General features: G+C 48.9%; 1 protein-coding gene across 4 annotated transcripts in view; it reads left to right on the top strand.

Moving 5' to 3' along the window:
• sptbn1 (spectrin, beta, non-erythrocytic 1) overlaps positions 1-19,011 on the top strand; it is a 369,807-nt gene that overhangs the window by 25,376 nt on the left and 325,420 nt on the right. Inside the window, exon 1 of one of the 4 annotated variants that reach the window (XM_072507862.1) lies at positions 15,023-15,177. The exons of the other annotated variants lie outside the window; for them this stretch is intronic. The gene's annotated coding sequence lies outside the window, so the exon portion shown is untranslated. Of the gene's footprint in view, positions 1-15,022; positions 15,178-19,011 lie in introns of those variants that run through there. 4 annotated transcript variants of the gene reach the window in all.

Below are 19,011 nucleotides of genomic sequence, written 5' to 3'. Positions count from 1 at the left end.
AAAAACAATGTTTATTCTATGAATCAAGATAACATTTTATAAACACACAGTAAACATCTTATCAACTACCAACACTGATAATCCCCACAGATACAGTACTCTATAGGTAACCCTTAATAACTTTCCTAATAACATCTATAAGTCAAAAAATCGTTTTAACAAAGACAGTAGGTTTGCATTCCTTACAGAAACAGATATTACTTTGAAATCATCAAGTGTTCTGGAGACATTTTTTTAGTAGGCAGAGAGAGTGACCTAAATACCTCCTTGGTTTGAATGCAGCTCCCCAACTGAAAATGAAACTAAAACTCAGAGCCAAAAACAGCTTCCAGCTCAAAACGAAAGTAAAAAGCAGAGCACAGCTCCACTCCACCCACGCAATGACATCACTGCAGTTATTTGATAAACACCCTTTTCTTAAAGGGACCCTCTCATGACAATTGGAAAAATAATAAATTGGGTACTTTAAATTGATATTGAAAAATAGAAATAAACATTTTATAGCAAATAAATAGATACAATATACAAAAATCAATGAAGTATCATTCCTTTCATCATCTTTTGTTCATTCCTGCCATCATAATCTCTGATTCATCAAGAGAACAGGAGATCTATTGGGTGTTAGAAGAGAGTGTATATCTCTGCTTGTGGTGTACAGAGAGAAAGAAAGCTATGTATTATTTCAACAGATGTCTCTTGATGAGTTGGAGCATTTGGTGTTTTGTAACAAAGGGGGTTTATGCCATGTAGTGCACCATGAATTGAGGGCCAGTGGTTTACTATCATTGAATAAGTCTGTTTTTGTTGTACGGTTCCTGGCTTTTTGAGTGTTTTGCGGATTGAATTCTGATTATTTATCTCTCCGAAAATTGTAAATCTCTGGTCTTGTTTTTTACTTGTATTCATAAGAAAGTGACATTTTTATTCAAAACACATTCCTTTAACTATGGATACAATTTAAAAGCAGAGGACAAACATACAGATGGTATGCATGATGCTGGAGGTTGAATCTAATGTTTTGCATGACTGCTAAGTGTGGGATGGGGAACAGCAATAGTATTCAACAGCATTGTGGTAATAATTTGAGATTTGGCAGCTATGGGATGGAGCGGCTGCAGTTTGGCAGCATTGTGGGGGAGAAGCTAGGGATTTTGCAGAGCTGGAGATTTGTTCAGTGGGGATTTCTGGGGTCTGTCAGAAAAGGAGAAGGACAAAGGTCTGAACAGCATTGGTGTGAAATCTTGCACCTGGCAGCACTGATTTATAAACTATAATAGCTCTTTATAAACATCGACTAAATGGTTTTCTAACTGATCCCTGAAAAAAAGTGGGGTTTTTTTGGTGTAAGATATTAAAGCTGCACAAGCATGCAAGATGCTTCCTCCTGATCCTCCTTCTCGGGAACAGTTAATGGAAACATGGCTGGTATAATAAAATGAACTTTAGAAAATCCCATATTTCACAGGGTAGGAGCAGGTGGAACTCGCAACATTCTGTACATTGTTAGTCTTCCTTTCAATGATAAATCTTCTCAAAACCTAGCCTGTAAACACAATGTTTACTTCATAACTAATTTTAAGAATAAAGCAGTTAAGTATGTTGCTGTCATGGTAATGTTGTATATGAAAGAAACTACCTTGCATGGCTTCTGATCTTTCAGTTAACATTAATTTGCTTTTCATTTTGCAGATAAATAACCAAATCTTGTGAGCAGTGATTAGTTTATTTTTCTTTACCCCCGGTTTACTCTTAACCTGTTTCCTGATGTTTTTAAAAAAAGGTTGATAGCTTTTAGTTTGTAATTGAAAATCTACTCAAAGTGGAGTTCCGGTGGCGGCCATGGATGAGTAGGTCGCACATTTGATAGCTCCTGCCTGTAATGGACTTTCGGACCTTTTTCCCCATATTTTTCTTGGAATTTTTGGGATAAATCGGCAAACTGTGCTACAGTAAGGAGGATTCCCTCTCTGGTGTATGGAGAATTGAACCAGGTGGCCGTGTGAAACGACTTAGTCCTGGTAGCGAGAAGCAAGCGGAGCTGGTACCGCGGGACAGCATGGCGGAGGGCAAGGGCCGAGGAGCGACGGCTCAGTGGTCGACAGAGGAGCTGGTGATGTTTTTTGAGATTGCTTCGCCAAGCTGAAAAAGGATGCACTGGACCCGATCAAGGCTTTGATTGATCAAGGAGTCTTGAATCAGGAGACCCAGGGGAAAATGATATGGGAGGTCGAACAAAAGATATCCGACCAGGAGGACTATATAACCGTGCTGGAGATCAGGGTTGAGGTGCTGCATGATCGTCAGAAGAGGATGCAGGAGAAGCTGGAGGACCTGGAGAATAGGTCCAGGAGACAGAACCTCAGAATTGTTGGCCTCCCTGAAGGCAGTGAAGGATTGGATGCGAGGGCATCTGTGACGGACATGCTGGAGAAGTTGATGGGGGCTGGGGAGTTCCCTCGGCCCCTGGGGGGTGGACAGAGCGCATAGAGCCCTCGCGAGGAAGCCCAGGGCGAACGACCCGCCGAGGGCCATGGTGGTACGTTTTCACTGGTTAACAGATAAGGAACACGTCCTGCGGTGGGCCAAGAAAGAACGGAGCAGCAAATGGGAGAATTGTGAGTTGTGTATTTATCAGGACCTGGGAGCGGAGCTGGCCAAGAGACGGGCTGGGTTCAATCGGGCAAAGGCGACCCTCTTCAAGAAGGGGGTGAAGTTTGGGATGCTGTACCCAGCGCGGCTGTGGGTTACGCACAAGAAACGAGACTTTTATTTTGAGACATCGGACGATGTATGGGCATTCATTAAAGAAAAGAAGCTGGAGACGATTTAAAGGACATTTAAGTTGGGGAGAAGTTTGTAGCGGTGGCTTGTAATACTGTACTGGTTTTTCAAAAGAAAAGAGATTTCATGTCGTTCTGGGTGAAATTATGGGCTGCGGTGATGGTAGTAGGGTGCTTTGCCGGGATTTGATGGAGGGGGAAAAGAGGGGGTCTTCAAGTTAGAGCTTTTCTTGGGGAGACTGGATTTTGCCTTAAAGGACTGTCTCTTCACTGGTTTCTGTTAATTGCATCTTTTTGTTTTTGCTGCTGTTTACTTACTGGGGAATGTGATGCTGTTAATAGGTTTATCATGTGGGGGGAGAGGTTTGAACAATAGGGAGACATACTGTTTGGCGCCGAGGCGGGGGTTATCGGGGTCAGCATGTTCAGCTGACTCTCGGAAGTGCAGTGGGGGGTGAACACGTGTTAAACTGGTGCTTGGCCTGGGGGGTGAGGTTTCTGGTGCTGTTGGGGGGGGGGAGGGAAAGGGGGGGGGGGAGAGACTGCTTTGCTGACGGGAGGAACTATTGTCGGGGAATAAATGGGAGATCGGGAGCAGCTGCTGCTCATTTGGGTACTCGGGGAAGCAGGGGGCGCGGGTCTGGGGCTGGCCTAAAAAGGTTGATGGCTAGTCGTGGGGGGGGGGGGGGGGTTGGAAGCCCCCGTCCAGGCAGATTACGTGGAACGTGAGTGGACTGAATGGGCCAGTCAAGAGGGCTCGCGTGTTCGCGCATCTAAGGGAATTGAAGGCAGGCGTGGCTATGCTACAGGAGACACATCTTAAGGACATGGATCAGACGAGATTGAGGAAGGGTTGGGTTAGCCAGGTGTTCCACTCAGGGCTGGACTCAAAGACCGGGGGGGGGGGGGGTAGCAATTTTAATTAGAAAGTGAGTGGCATTTGAGGCCGGGAGAATCGTGTCAGATAAGTGGGGTAGGTACATAATGGTGAGTGGAAGATTGGAGGATGTACGAGTGGTGCTCGTGAACATAAACTCCACGTCATCCCAATTTGGAGCATATGAGGCGGGTGTTAGGTAAGATCCCGGACTTAGAGTCGCATAACCTGATCATGGGGGCGGGGGGGGGGGGGGGGGGGGGGACTTTAACACGGTCATTGATCCAGAATTGGATTGGTCAATATCTAGGACAGGGAGGAGGCCGGCTGTGGCAAAGGAATTGAAGAGCTTTATGGCACAGATGGGGGGTATAGACCCATGGAGGTTTATGTGGCCGATGGTGAAGGAGTTTTCTTTTTTTATCTCGCGTCCATAAGGTTTACTCTCGTATTGACTTTTTTGTTCTGAGCAGGGAGCTAATACCGAGAGTGGTGGGGACGGAATACTCGGCATTGTAGTCTCGGATCATGCCCCGCATTGGGTGGATTTGCGGGTTGGTGAGGAAAGAGGGCAGCGTCCGTTATGGAGATTGGATCTGGGGTTGCTAGTGGATGAAGCGGTCTGCAGGCAGGTGAATAAGTCCATTCAGAACTATCTAGAAACAAATGAAATGGGAGAGGTTTCTGCGACGACGGTGTGGGAAGCTCTGAAGGCAGTTGTTGGAGGGGAGCTAATTTTGATTTGGTCCCACAGGGAAAAGGGGAACAGGCAGAGAGGGATAGATTAGTGGAGGAGATACTCCGGGTGGACAGGAGATACGCGGAGGCCCCAGATGCGGGGCTCCTGAGGGAGCGGCAGAAGTTGCAGGCAGAGTTTGAGTTGTTGACCACGGGGAAAGCAGTGGAACAGTTGAGGAAGGTAAAGGGGGCGGTTTATGAGTACGGGGAAAGGGCAAGTAGGTTGTTGGCAGAACAGCTTAGGAAGAGAGAGGCAGCCAGGAAGATTGGTAGAGTGAAGAATAGGGACAGGAACATGGTCTTGGAACCAGGGGGGTGAACAAAGTTTTAAAAGAATTTTACAGTAAATTATATGAGTCGGAACCCCCGGCTGGTGTGGAGGTGATGAGGCAATTTTTTGATCGGTTGGAGTTTCCGAGGGTGGAGGAGGACCTGTTGGAGGGGCTGGGAGCCCCAATTGAGATGGAGGAAGTTATCAAGGGGCTGGAGGGTATGCAGTCGGGCAAAGCTCCGGGGCCGGATGGCTACCCGGTGGAATTTTATAAGAAGTTCTCAGGGATATTGAGCCCACTGCTGGTGAGGACGTTTAATGAGGCTAGAGAAAAGGGAATCCTCCCCCCGACAATGTCGCAGGCCTTGATTTCACTTGTTCTTAAACGGGAGAAGTGTGGGTCATATAGGCCGATCTCGCTTTTGAATGTAGATGCTAAGTTGTTGGCTGAGATATTGGCCACAAGGACTTCCGGTGGCGACTACGAGGGAGTAGGTCGCACATTTGGTGGCTCCCGCTCTGGCTCGACATTTGGACCTTTTACCCCGACTTTTTTTGTGCTTTTAAGCGCTGGATTTGAAGAAACAGTGAACAAGTGTTCGGTGTATATATTGGTTTATGGAACAGAGAGCCCAAAGAGATCGAAAGGGAAGAAACAAAAAGTCAGGCTCGAGCTGGGTGCTGCTGCAGCAGCGGACAAGATGGCCGGTGTCCAGACCCCCGGGGCTTCGGCCCAACCATCAACGGAGGAACTGTTGCAGGTCATCCGGGAAGGCTTCGCCAGACAGAAACGGGAATGTCTGGACCCGATTAAGGAAACGGTGGAGAGGATGGAGTGGAGGCTAGATGCCCAGGACCGGATGATCCAGAAAACTGGAGAAGGTGCTAGCTGAACAGGAGGAACACCAGACGGCGGTGGAGATGGAGGTGGGGATGCTGAGGGACCGGCAAAAAAGGCTGCTGGAACAGGTGGGGGATTTGGAGAACAGGTCCCATAGGCAGAACTTAAGGACTGTTGGTCTCCCGGAGTGGGCTGATCCCGGGGAGTTTGTGGCAAATATGTTCCAGAAGCTGCTGGGAGATGGGGCTTTCCCCCGACCGTTGGAGGTGGATCGGGCATATAGAGCGCTGGCGAGGAAGCTGCGGCATGGAGACCCCCCTCGGGCGATTGTGGTCCGGTTCCGTAGGTACCTGGATAAAGGAGCGTATTCTCCAATGGGCCAAGCGCATGCGGAGCGGTAAGTGGGACAACGGCATTTTGCGGGTGTACCAAGATCTAAGCGTGAAGGTGGCCAAGAGGAGGGCAGGCTTTAATCAAGTCAAGTCGATCCTGTTCAAGAAGCAGGTTAAGTTTGGTCTGTTGTATCCGGCCCGACTTTGGGTTACGCATGAGGACCAACACCATTACTTTGTGTCGCCAGAGGACGCTATGGAGTTTGCCAGGAGGAAAGGACTGGTGCCAACTTGAGAACATTCTGCTCTAAGTTTGAGAAACTGTTTTTCCTGTTAGTTTCAAATGCTGTTTGCACTGATTTATGCATTTGTTCGTTTTCGCTCTTGGCTTTTCTCTTCGATAATTGTGTTTTATTTAAGGAGGGGAAAGTAGTTAAAAAAATTATTCGATTTCGGTGGGTTTTCTGTGTTGAGGGGGATAGGGGTGGGGATTTTTGACTTTGTATTATTTTGAGGAGTATTACTTTGATCTGTATTATGGCGAGAGTTTGGCTTTGTTTTTCTTTATACTGACTTTGGTTGGCGTCTGTTTCTTAAAGGGGGCGGCCGTCGGGGCTGGGTTGATGAGGGCGATGGTTTTGGGGGGGGGGGTGGGGGGGAGGGCAGGTAGGCAACAATAGGTGGGAGACACGCTAGCGCCGGAGCCGCGGGCCATCTGGCTAGCTGGGTGCACTAGTCTGCGGGAGCACAGTGGGGGGAGGGGGAGGGGGTGGTGTACACAATCAGATTAGGGATGGGGTTAGGTTACAGAGTGTTATTGCTAGGGGGGGGGGGGGGGGGCGTTGCTTGGCTGACGAGGGAGGGATTTGATTTTAGAAGCGGAGAAGAGGTTGGGGTTGGGTGCTAGCAGGAGGCGGGGCGACAGAGGGCTGGGGGCAGGCCCAGGAAAGGGGATGGCTGACCGGCGAGGGGGGTGCGGGGCGGGGGGGTTGGGTTGGGGCGGGGTGCCCCCCAACTAGGCTGGTTACGTGGAATGTTAGAGGGCTAAATGGGCCGGTGAAGAGGGCAAAAGTGTTCGCGCATCTTAGGGCTTTAAAGGCGGACGTGATCATGTTGTAGGAGATGCACCTGAAGGTAGCGGACCAGATTAGGTTGAGGAAGAGCTGGGTTAGTCAGGTATTCCACTCGGGACTAGACGCTAAGACCAGGGGAGTCGCGATTCTGGTGAACAAGCGGATGCATTTTGAGGTGGGGAGTATTGTTTCGGATGGGGAAGGTTGCTATGTTATGGTTAGCGGTAGGCTGGAAGGTGGTCCTGGTCAACATATATGCGCCGAACTGGGATGATGCGGATTTCATAAAGAGGGTGCTGGGGAAGATACCCAACCTGGATTCCCACAAGCTGGTTATGGCAGGGGATTTCAGTACAGTTATGGATCCATGCCTGGACCGGTCTTGCTCAAGAACGGGCAGAGTGTCAGCAATGGGAAAAGAGCTGAGGGAGTTCATGGAGCAGAATGGGGGTGGTCGACCCGTGGAGGTTTGGCAGGCCGACAGGGAAAGGAGTTCTCCTTTTTCTCGCACGTTCATAGGGTCTACTCCCGGATCGATTTTTAAAAATACTGAGTAGGCATCTACTGACAGGGCTGGTGGATGCGCAGTATTCGGCAATCACCATTTCCGACCACTCCCCGCATTGGGTTGAGCTACAGGTGAGTGAAGAGAGCTTCCAGCGCCTGCAGTGGAGGCTGGATGTGGGACTGCTGGCGGATGAAGGGGTGTGCGAGAGGGTGAGGAAGTGTATACAAAACTACCTGCAGGTCAATGATACGGAGGAAGTCTCAGCAGCGTTGGTGTGGGAGGCGCTCAAGGCAGTGGTAAGAGGGGAGCTGATTTCAATCCGGGCTCACAGGGACAAGACGGACAGGGCAGAAACGGACCGACTGTTAGCGGAGATTCTGCAGGTTGACAGGAGGTATGTGGGGACCCCGAGTGCGGAGCTCTTGAGGGAACGGAGGAGGCTGCAGGCTGAGTTTGGGGTGGTGTCCACGGGCAAGGCAGTAGAGCAGCTCAGAAAGGCGAGGGTAGCGATATAGGAACATGGAGAGAAAGCCAGCAGGATGCTGGCTCAGCCGCTCCGAAAGAGGGAGGCGGCTAGGGCAATAGGTAAAGTGGTGGATGGAGGCGGTAACTTGGTAGGGGATGCGGCAGGTGTGAACAGAGCTTTCAAGGACTTTTATAGCAAACTTTATAGCTTGGAGCCCCCCGCGGGGCCGGAAGGGATGAGATGCTTCTTAGATGGCCTGACATTCCCAAAAGTGGGCAGGGAGCTAGTAGAAGGGCTGGGTGCCCCGATCAGAGTTGAGGAGATATTAGAGGGCTTAAAGGCCATGCAGTCAGGTAAGGCCCCAGGGCCGGATGGGTACCTGCAGAATTTTATAAAAAGTTCTCTGGGATATTGGTGCCGCTGCTGGTCAAGGTTTTTAATGAGGCAAGGGACATAGTCTGGGGCAGCGCCCCTATGTCGCAGACTACCATCTCCTTGATTTTAAAACTGGACAAGAACCCTGAGTCTTGTGGGTCTTAACAGGCCGATCTCCCTTCTTAATGTGGATACCAAACTGTTGGCAAAGCTTTTGGCCACTAGGATTGAGGATTGTGTGTCGCGTCTTAGTAGGGAGGACCAAACAGGGTTCGTTAAAGGTAGGCAACTGGTGGCGAATATAAGAAGATTGCTCAATGTGATCATGATGCCCCCAGAGGGAAAGGAGGTGGAGGTAGTGGTGGCTATCGACGTGGAGAAGGCATTTGACCAGGTAGAGTGGGACTATTATGGGAGGTGCTGGGAAGGTTTGGATTTGGGGTGGGTTTCATCGACTGGGTCAGGCTGCTATATCAGGCCCTGGAGGCGAGTGTGAGGACAATCAGGACGACTTCCGACTATTTCAGACTGCACCGTGGGACGAGATGGGGTGCCCCCTCTCCCCACTGCTGTTTGCGCGAGCTATAGAGCCGCTGGCAATTGCTCTGAGGGCTTCAGGGTGTTGGAAGGGGCTGGTTGGGGGGGCGGGGGGGGGGGGTTGAGTATAGGGTTTCATTGTATGCAGATGACCTGTTTTTATACATTTCGGACCTGTTGGCGGGGATGGACGGAATCATGGCGACCCTGGGGGAATTCGGCTGCTTTTCGGGGTACAAATTGAATATGACAAGTGAAATGTTTGTAGTTCAGGAGAGTGGCCAAGGGGACCGGCTGAGGGAGCTGCCGCTCCGGCTAGTTGGGGACAGGTTTCAGGTACCTGGAATACAAGTGCCGCGGGATTGGGGTCGACTACACAAGCTGAACCTGTCCCGGCTGGTAGTTCAAATGCGAGGGGAGTTCCGGAGGTGGGATGCGCTCCCGCTGTCATTAGCTGGGAGAGTTCAGACAGTTAAAATGACGGTCCTCCCGAGGTTCTTATTAGTGTTCCAGTGTCTCCCCATTTTCATTCCACATTCCTTTTTTAAGAGGATAAGCAAGATCATTTTGGGCTTTGTATGAGTGGCCAAGTCCCCGCGAGTGAAGAAGGTGATGCTCGGGGGGGATGGGGGGCTTGCACTGCCGAATTTCAGCAACTATTATTGGGCGGCTAACATAGCCATGATAAGGAAGAGGGTGGTTGGGAGGGGGGGGGGGAGGCAGCCTCATGTAGGGGCACCAGTCTGGGGGCATTGGTGACGGCGCCTCTGCCGTACCCGCCGGCGCGCTTCTCCACCAGTCCTGTAGTGGTGGCGGCCCTTCGGATCTGGGGACAGTGGAGGAGGCATGTGGGAGCAACGGGAGCATCGGTCTGGTCTCCAATATGTGATAACGATCGGTTTGCTCCGGGGAGGTCGGACGGTATGGCGGAGGTATGGCGGAGAGTGGGGATTGAGCGGATGGGAGATTTGTTCTTGGAAGGGAGCTTCCCTAGCTTGAGGGCATTGGAGGCCAAGTTTGGGTTGACGAGGGGGAATGAATGCCGGTATATTCAGGTGCAGGACTTTTTGCGCAGGCAGGTGCCATCTTTTCCACTCTTGCCACAAAGGGGGATCCAAGATCGGGTTGTGTCTAGAGGATGGGTGGGGGAGGGAAGTGTCTCGGATATTTACAAGGAGCTCATGGGGGTGGAGGAGCCGCAGACCGAGGAGCTGAGGCATAAATGGGAGGAGGAGTTGGGAGGGGAGATTGGGGAAGGCCTGTGGGCGGACGCGCTGAGCAGGATTAATGGGACTGCAACATGTGCCAGGCTCAGCCTGATTCAGTTTAAGGTCGTCCACCGGGCCCACATGACAGTGTCCCGGATGAGCAGATTCTTCGGCGTAGAGGACAGGTGCGTAAAGTGTCTGAGGACCGGCTGACCATGTCCACATGTTTTGGGAGTGTCCAAAACTTAGGAGATACTGGCAGGGGTTCGAGGACGTCATATCTAGAGTATTGAACATGAGGGTGGCAATGGGTCCGGAGGTTGCGATTTTTGTGGTTTCAGAGGCCCCGGAAATCCGGGGGGAGAAAGAGGCCGACGTTTTGGCCTTTGCTTTCCTGGTAGCCCGGAGACGGATACTTCTAGCTTGGAGGGACTCAAAGCCCCCGAAGTCGGAAGCCTGGCTGTCAGATATGGCGAGTTTCCTGGGCTTGGAGACAATCAAGTTCGCCTTGAGAGGGTTGTTGTTAGGGTTCGCCCTGAGATGGCAACCATTCATTGACTCCTTTGCGGAGAATTAATCGTCCGCGGCGGGGGGGGGGTTAGGGTTAGGGGAATGTAGTATAGGGGGTCAATTAGGCAGATCTGGGTTGGACGGGTTACGGCAATTGCACTGTATTTTGTTTATTGTACAGTCCTTTTGTTTTCACGTTCTGTAATTCTACTGTTTACAATGCCAAAAAATACCTCATTAAAATTGTTTATCAAAAAAAAAAGATATTGGCCACAAAGATAGAAGACTGTGTTCTGGGGGTGATAGGGCAAGACCAGACCGGATTCGTTAAGGGCAGGCAGTTCAAGGCCAACGTGCGGAGGCTTCTAAATGTCATTATGATGCCCTCAGAGAGGGGAGAGGCGGATGTGGTGGTAGCGATGGACGCGGAGAAGGCCTTTGATCGGGTGGAGTGGGAGTACCTGTGGGAGGCACTGGGAAGATTTGGGTTTGGAGTGGGCTTTATTGGCTGGGTGCGGTTGCTCTACCAGATGCCTGCAGCGAGCGTACGTACGAACCGGCTGGGGTCGGGGTATTTTAAATTACACCGAGGGACGAGGCAAGGGTGCCCCCTCTCCCCGTTATTGTTTGCTCTAGCTATAGAGCCACTGGCCATGGCGCTAAGAGCTTTGAGGAACTGGCAGGGGCTGGTTTGGGGGGGGGGGGGGGAGCATCTGGTCTCGCTTTATGCGGACAATTTGCTTTTGTACATTTTGATACCGCTGGAAGGGATGGGAGAGGTCATGCGGGTCTTGGGGGAATTTGGCAGTTTTCCAGGGTATAAATTGAACATGGGGAAGAGCGACATGTTCGTGATTCAGGCTAGAGGGCAGGAGGAGAGACTGGGGGAGCTGCCCCGCTTAGAATGGCGGGGAAGAGCTTTCGCTATCTGGGAATCCAGGTGGCTCGGAAATGGGAGGCACTGCATAAGATTAATCCATCCCGGTTGGTACAGCAAATGGAAGGGGACTTTAAGAGATGGGATATGCTCCCGTTGTCACTGGCGGGGAGGGTACAGACCGTGAAAATGACGGTCCTCCCCAGATTTCTGTTTGTCTTTCAGTGCCTCCCCATCTTCATCCCTAAGGCCTTTTTCAAGCGGGTGAACAAGATCATCTCGGGCTTTGTATGGGCGAATAAAACCCCGCGGGTGAAGAGAATGTGGTTGGAGCGTAGTCGGGGAGGGTGAGTTGGCGCTGCCGAACCTCTGCAACTATACTGGGTGACTAACATCGTCATGATTCGGAAGTGGGTAATGGGGGAGGGGTCGGCAGGGGAACGGCTGGAGGTGGTGTCTTGTAAAGGCTCCAGCCTGGGGGCATTGGTAACGGCACCTCTGCCATTCTCGCCGGCCTGGTACTCCACAAGTCCAGTGGTAGTGGCGGGAGGATTTGGGGGCAATGAATGAGGCATAAGAAGGTGGTGGGTGCGTCGGTCTGGACCCCGATTTGTAGCAACCACAGATTCGTACCGGGCAGACTGGATGGCGCATTCCAGAGCTGGCAGAGGGCAGGAATTAGAAGGATGGGGGATCTATTTATAGACTGGAGCTTTCCCAGCTTGAAGGCGCTTGAGGATAAATATAAACTGCCGTCAGGAATGGTTTTAGATATTTTCAAGTGCGAGACTTCCTGAGAAAGCAGGTGCCGGCCTTTCCGCTGCTCCACCGCCACGGAGCATACAGCATAGGGTTGTGTCCGGTACCTGGGTGGAGTAGGGGAAAGTGTCGGATATCTACCAGGAGCTGTTGGAGGCGGAGGAAACCCTGGTGGAGGGAGCTTAAGGGCCAGTGGGAGGATGAGCTAGGTGGAGAGTTAGAGGCAGGTCTATGGGCGGATGCCCTAAGCAGGGTCAATTCCTCCTCTTCATGTGCCAGGCTTAACCTAATAGAATTTAAGGTAGTCCACCGGCGCATATGACGGCGGCATATGGGGTAGAGGATAGATGTGTGAGGTGTGCGGAAACCCCAGCAAACCATGTCCACATGTTCTGGGCATGCCCGAAACTCAGAGGGTTTTGGCAGGGGTTTGCGAAGGCAATGTCCCACGGTGCTAGGATCTCGGGTGGTGCCAAGTCCAGAGGTAGCGATCTTTGGAGTGTCAGAAGATCCGGGAGTTCAGGGAGTGAAAGAGGCCGATGTCCTGGCCTTTGCCTCCTTAGTAGCCTGGAGACGGATCCTTTTAATGTGGAGGGACTCGAAGCCCCCGAGTGTCGAGAGCTGGGTTAGTGACATGGCTGGGTTTCTCAGTCTTGAGAAAATAAAGTTTGCCTTAAGAGGGTCAATGTTGGGGTTCTCTCGGAGGTGGCAGCCGTTCGGGCGATTTTCTCGGGGAAAATTAAAATGTCAGCACAAGCAGTAGTCCAAAGGGCGGATAGGTGTTAGATGGTTGAGGTGTGTGAAGATTGGGTCAGGTGGGGAAATGTTTATTTTGCCATGTGAATGTGAATGTCATTGTTTTTGTTATTGTTATGAAATTTGCAAATACTTTAATAAAAATATCTTTTTAAAAAAAAAAAAGCAAATCTACTCAAAGTCACTATCCAATTTGTTGAATTCATTTCAAAAGCGCACTAACTCCAATTGTATTGTACAGAATCGTGATTTTTTTTTTTCCTTTATAGTTTTTGTTTAGGTTTAAAGTTTGAACAGAGTATATAATCAACATTTTTAAATTAAATTTAAAGAATACCAAATTACTTTTTTCCAAGGAAGGAGCAATTTAGCGTAGCCAATCCACCTAACCTGCACATCTGTGGGAGGTAAGACCCACACAGACACTGGGAGAATGTACAAACTCCACACAGATAGTGACCCAGGGCTGGGATCAAACCCGGGTCCTCTGCGCTGTAGGTGGCAATGCCGCCCCGTTATATAATCAACATTATCAGTCACACTTAAAGTATGTACCCTCCCATTCCTAATATTTTATTGAACAGTTTTGAATATATAAAGACAAAACAAATGGACAACCCCAAAACAAACATTCCACACCCCCTAATCTTTGACAGTGATCAGTTCCTTGAAATACATGCCAAATGGCATCTTATGTAAAACCTCCCAGGCGAACCCCTCAACGTATATTTAATTTTCTCAGTGTAAAAACTCCATGAGATGCCCCAGCCACGTTGAGACAATGGGTGGAGAAGGCTGATCACCACTCCAACAGAACCCGCCTGCGAGCAATCTGAGAGATGAAGGGTACGACAGCTGTCTGCAGCTCCGGCAGGTCCAACACGCTAAAAATGACTTCTAGTGGACTCCAATTCCCTTTGTAAGATTGAAGATATGGTGCTGATGAAGGAACCCCAGACGTTCGCTGGCTTAGGACATGCCCCGAACATATGCATGTGATTTGCTGCCCCCCCACACACACCGCTCGGGACTGTCCTCTTAACCCTCAAGACTTGACTCATCCTAGCCCTTGTTAAATGTGCCTGATGTACCACCTTTAATTGCCTGAGCCTTGCACATGAAGAGGTGGCATTCACCGTCTGCAGGTCTTCACAGCGCCCCCTCCACTTAGCTTAATCCCCTCCAGCGTCGCTTTGTCCTCTGCCAGAATCCTCCCATAAGTTCCGGAAATACTCCCCTCTTTCGCCCCCGCCAACAATAGCACCCTCTCCATCAATGACGATGGCGGCAACACCGGGAAGGTTGGAAAAGTCCTAGCAATATTCTGAACCCGCAATTATCTGAATGCCTCAGACTGCGCTAACCCGTACTTCTCTGCCAACTCCTCCAGACTTGCAAACCGCCCCTGCAGAAATAAATTCCCCATTACTGCCCCTGATCCTCACAACCTCCGAACCTGGCATCCAATCTAACCGGTTCAAACATGTCTGTCCCTAATCTGTGTCATCTTCGACCCCCCCCCCCCCCCCCCCCCCCCCAAGCTTTAAATGCTGTCACAATTGCCTCCATATTTTTAATGTAGCCACCACCCCCGGATCTTCCTGGAGCAAACTGCAGCGCACTATCACTGACGCCTGCAGCCCTGTCCCCTTACATGACCTAGCCTCCGTCCTCACCCAGACTTCCTCCTGATTCCCGCACCAGCCAACACCTTTTTATCATTCGCCACCCAGTAATAGCGCACCTGATCCGGCAAAGCCAGACCGCTGGTCCCTCTAAGGCCCTTTTCCGAATTCTCGCCAACTTACCCGCTCCTATAAATGACAAGATCAAACGCCGACCCCCACAAAAAACACCTTGGTAGAAACACCAGGCTATGAATAAAAACCGAAACCGTGGCAAAATATTCATCTTCACCGATTGCAATTGCCCAACAAGAGATGGAGGGAGACTGCTCCATCTCTCTAATTCCGCCTTAACCTACTCACTAACCTTGTAAAATTTAACTTCCAGAGCTGTACCCAATCCTGACCCACTTGCACCTTTAAGTATTAAAAAAAATTTTTTTTTTTACAGGATGTGGTGTCACTGGTTTGGCGAGCATTTATTGTCGATCCCTAGTTGCCTTTCAGAAGGTGGTAGTGAGATGCCATCTTGAACCGCTGCAGTCCTTGAGGTGTAGGTACACCTACTGTGCTGTTAGGGAGCAGTTCCATGATTTTGCCCCAGCGACAGTGAAGGAACGGCGATATATTTCCAAGTTGGGATGGTGAGTGACTTGGAGGGCAACCTCATTTGTGGTGGGCTTCCCAGGTATCTGCTGTTCTTGTCCTTCTATATGGTAGTGCCGTGGGTTTGGAAGGTGTGTAAGGAACCTTGGTGAGTTACTGCAGGGCATCTTGTAGATGGTACACACGGCTGCCATTGTTCGTCAGTGGTGGAGGGTTTGAATGTTTGTGGAAGGGGAACAATCAAGCGGGCTGCTTTGTCTGGATGGTGTCAAGCTTCTTGAGTGTTGTTGGTGCTGCATTCATCCAGGCAAGTGGAGAGTATTCCCATTACACCCCTGACTTGTGCCTTGTAGAATGGTGGACAGACCTTTTGGGATCAGGTGGGGAGTTACTTGCTGTAGGATTCCTAACCTTTGACCTGCCCTGGTAGCCACAGTATTAATGTAGCTAATCTAGTTCAGTTTATGATCAATGGTAACCCCCAGGATGTTGATTGTGGGGGACTCAACGATTGTAAATGCCATTGAATGTCAAGGGGCGGTGGTTAGATCCTCTCTTGCAGGCGATGATTATTGCCCGGCACTTGTGTGGTGCAGATGTAACTTGTCACTTGTCAGCCCAAGCCTGTATATTGTCCAAGTCTTGCTGCATTTGGACATGGACTGCTTCATTACCTGAGGAGTCTCGAATGGTGCTGAGCATTGTGCAGTTATCTGTGAACATCCACCACTTCTGACCTTCTGATGGAAGGGAGGTCATTGATGAAGCAACTGAAGATGGTTGGGCCTAGGACACCTGAGGAAGTGATGGCTGGAGCTGAGGGATTGACCTCCAAACACCACAACCAACTTCCTTTGTGCCAGGTAAGACTCAACCAGCAGAGTTTTCTCCCTCTGATTTCCATTGACTCCAGTTTAGCTAGTGCTCCTTGATGCCATACTCGGTCAAATACAACCTTGATGTCAAGGGCAGCACTCTCACCCACCTCTGGCATTCAACTCTTTTGCCATGTTTGAAGCAAGGCTGTAATGAGGTCAGGCGCAGAGTGACCCTGGCGGAACCCAAACTTAGCATCCATGAGCAGATTATTGCTGAGTAAGTGCCATTTGATAGCACTGTCGATGACTTCTTCCATCACGTTGCTGATGATGAAGGGTAGACTGATAGGGTGGTAATTGGCTAGGTTGGGTTTGTCCTGTTTCTTGTGTACAGGAAGCATCTGGGCAATTTTCCATATTGCTGGGTAGATGCCAGTGCTGTAGCTGTACTGGAACAGCTTGCTAGGGGTGTGGCACGTTCTGGAGCACAAGACTTCAGTACTATTGCTGGGATATGTCAGGGCCCATAGCCTTTGCAGTATCCAGTGTCTTCAGCTGTTTCTTGATATCACGTGGAGTGATGAAATGGAGTATCTAAAATGAGAGCTTGTCAAACGAAACGGCAGTATCACCAAGTTAACACCTTCCCTGGTGGAGTGACCGGAAAACATTTGCTTTTCTCTAAATTTAATTTTTGCCCGGAGAAAGCGCAGAACTTCCATAACAGCCCCATTATACCTTCCATCGCAGAAAACCGGGTCCGTAATGTACAAGTCATTGGCATACAGCAAACCCTATGCCACCACCCCCCTCCACTTATCCAAACTTCTCAAAGCAATGGTTCTCCTGTCATCTTTGATAAACAACATCTGGCATCTCTTCCCTGGGTCCCACCCCCAGCGAGATGTATCATTGACAAATTTGGATAAATGGGTCCTTTTCTGGCAGGAGAACTGTAGCTAGCGGGGTGCCATAAGGGTTTAGTCCTCGACCTGAACTGTTTACAATCTATATAAATGATCTGCAAGCAGAGACAAAGTGTGTCATAGCAAAATTTGCGGATGACACTAAAATAAATGGGAAAGCAGGCAGTGAAGAGAAGATAAAGAGTTTACAGATGGATATAGATAGGCATGGAGAATGGTCCAAAATTTGGAGATGGCATTTAATGTGGATAAGTGTGAGGTTATCCATTTTGGCCAAAAACATAGAACGGTAAATTATTATCGAAATGGAAAGCGGATCCAAAATGCATCTGGCAGAGGGATCTAGATGTCTTTGCAATTCCAAAAAGTCAGTATGCAGTACAACATGTAATAAAAAAGGCAAATGGAATTTTAGCATTCATTGCAAAAGGACTGGAGTATCAAAGTAGAAAAGTGTTGTTGGAAATGTATAAGGTGTTGGTGAGATCAGCATCTGGAGTATTGTGTCCAGTTTTGGTCTTATTTGAGGATGGATGTGGTGGCATTGGAGGCTGTTCAGAGGAGGTTCACCAGATTGATTCCGTGGATGAAAGGGTTGACTTATGAGGAGAGATTAAACAGTTTGGGGTTATACTCGCTGGAGTTTAAAAGAATGGGAGGGGATTTGATCGAGGACTATAAAATACTAAAAGGGATTGATAAAGTAAGCGTAAACCAAATGATCCCCCTTGTGGGGCAATCTAGAATGAGAGGGACAGATATAGGTTGCGAGGCGGTAGATTTAAAATGGAGGTGAGGAGGAACTACTCGCAGAGGGTGGTGAATTTGGTTGATCTGGGTCTTGGACAGTCCAAATTGATCTGGAAGAGTGTGTTCCTGACACATGCTTAAAAATGTTAAAAGTGTGGTTCAGCTTTGAAGTTGCTTAAATTCTAGATCGCGCTGCCATTCATTTGAAGACCAGGTGTTCACCCGCGTCTGCCGGCCCTGGAAGACTCCTGATGCAATGGTGCTTGCATTCAGTCCTACAAAGATTTTGACCAATGACTGTTTGGATTAATTGGCTGCAGACTTCACCTTTTCAGCACTATTATTTAGGGTTGCGAAAGCAATGAATCCTGGCCTTTAAAGCTGATTCTTTAGTTGCAATTCTTCCAAATTAATTAATAAAGGCTTGTCCTTTTTCGGAATGCGCTCGGAGCATGTTCTGGCGCCGGCTCGGGAATATATTTTTTTGACTGAGTTTTTAAATGGCAATACCTGACCACTAGATTATTTAAAAGTCTCTCAGGACTTGCTGGACCCTGGAATTTAACATTTTTGTCTCGCTCCTGCCAGATCTGCTGTCACTGCCTTCTGAGAACTGAAGCTGGACTTCCAGGAGAAATCATTGTTCATTTTGAGAGAGTGTATTTTCCCAAAACCAAATTGCTCAATTCCCTATTCTATAATCACAAGAGATGGCAACATTCAGTTCTACTTCTTGATATAGATGATACTTTTTCAAAATGGGTATATTTATTTAGGACTTGCCTCTCATACAATTATGCAGCTCTATGGCTTTAAACGATCAAGACTGCAAAATGATTTGTTTCAAATGCTGATATGTTTACAACTATAATAGTCTTGCTTCCTCTTGCCATTTATTATAACCACTGCCACTTAGTCATTTTGTAACCGCGATCAAACCACTGAAGTACAGAAATAGGCATTGCTTTACTAGAGCAATACGTAAGTTGAACTCACTGCCATTATCTTGCTTATATTTGTACATCTTCCTCTGCTTCACATTTATCTAGCTTGAAGAAACACTACTCCCTGTGACAAAGTATACCGTGCTCTAACAGCTCCCTTTGTAAATACGTTTCTTTGAACTATCTAAAAATACAGGCAATTAGCAAAGAATGTATGAACCTCGCAAGTTTCAAATTAACAAGAAACTTAATTTCAAATAATTATTTAAAAATAATTACTGAGTTCTTACACCAGTCTTCATCTTGTGAATATTTGAGGTGATGTGCTTCTATCCTATGACTATATGAATTTTATATGTATCATGGTGACTCCTGTGCTCAAGACTGAGAGTGACTACATAAATTTAATAACTCCATTAGAAGTTTTATTGCAA

Source organism: Scyliorhinus torazame, chromosome 1, assembly GCF_047496885.1.
Source record: "Scyliorhinus torazame isolate Kashiwa2021f chromosome 1, sScyTor2.1, whole genome shotgun sequence".
Lineage (NCBI taxonomy): Eukaryota > Metazoa > Chordata > Chondrichthyes > Carcharhiniformes > Scyliorhinidae > Scyliorhinus > Scyliorhinus torazame.
Note: the sequence above shows the minus strand (reverse complement) of the source record. Positions and strands in the feature narration are given on the sequence as shown.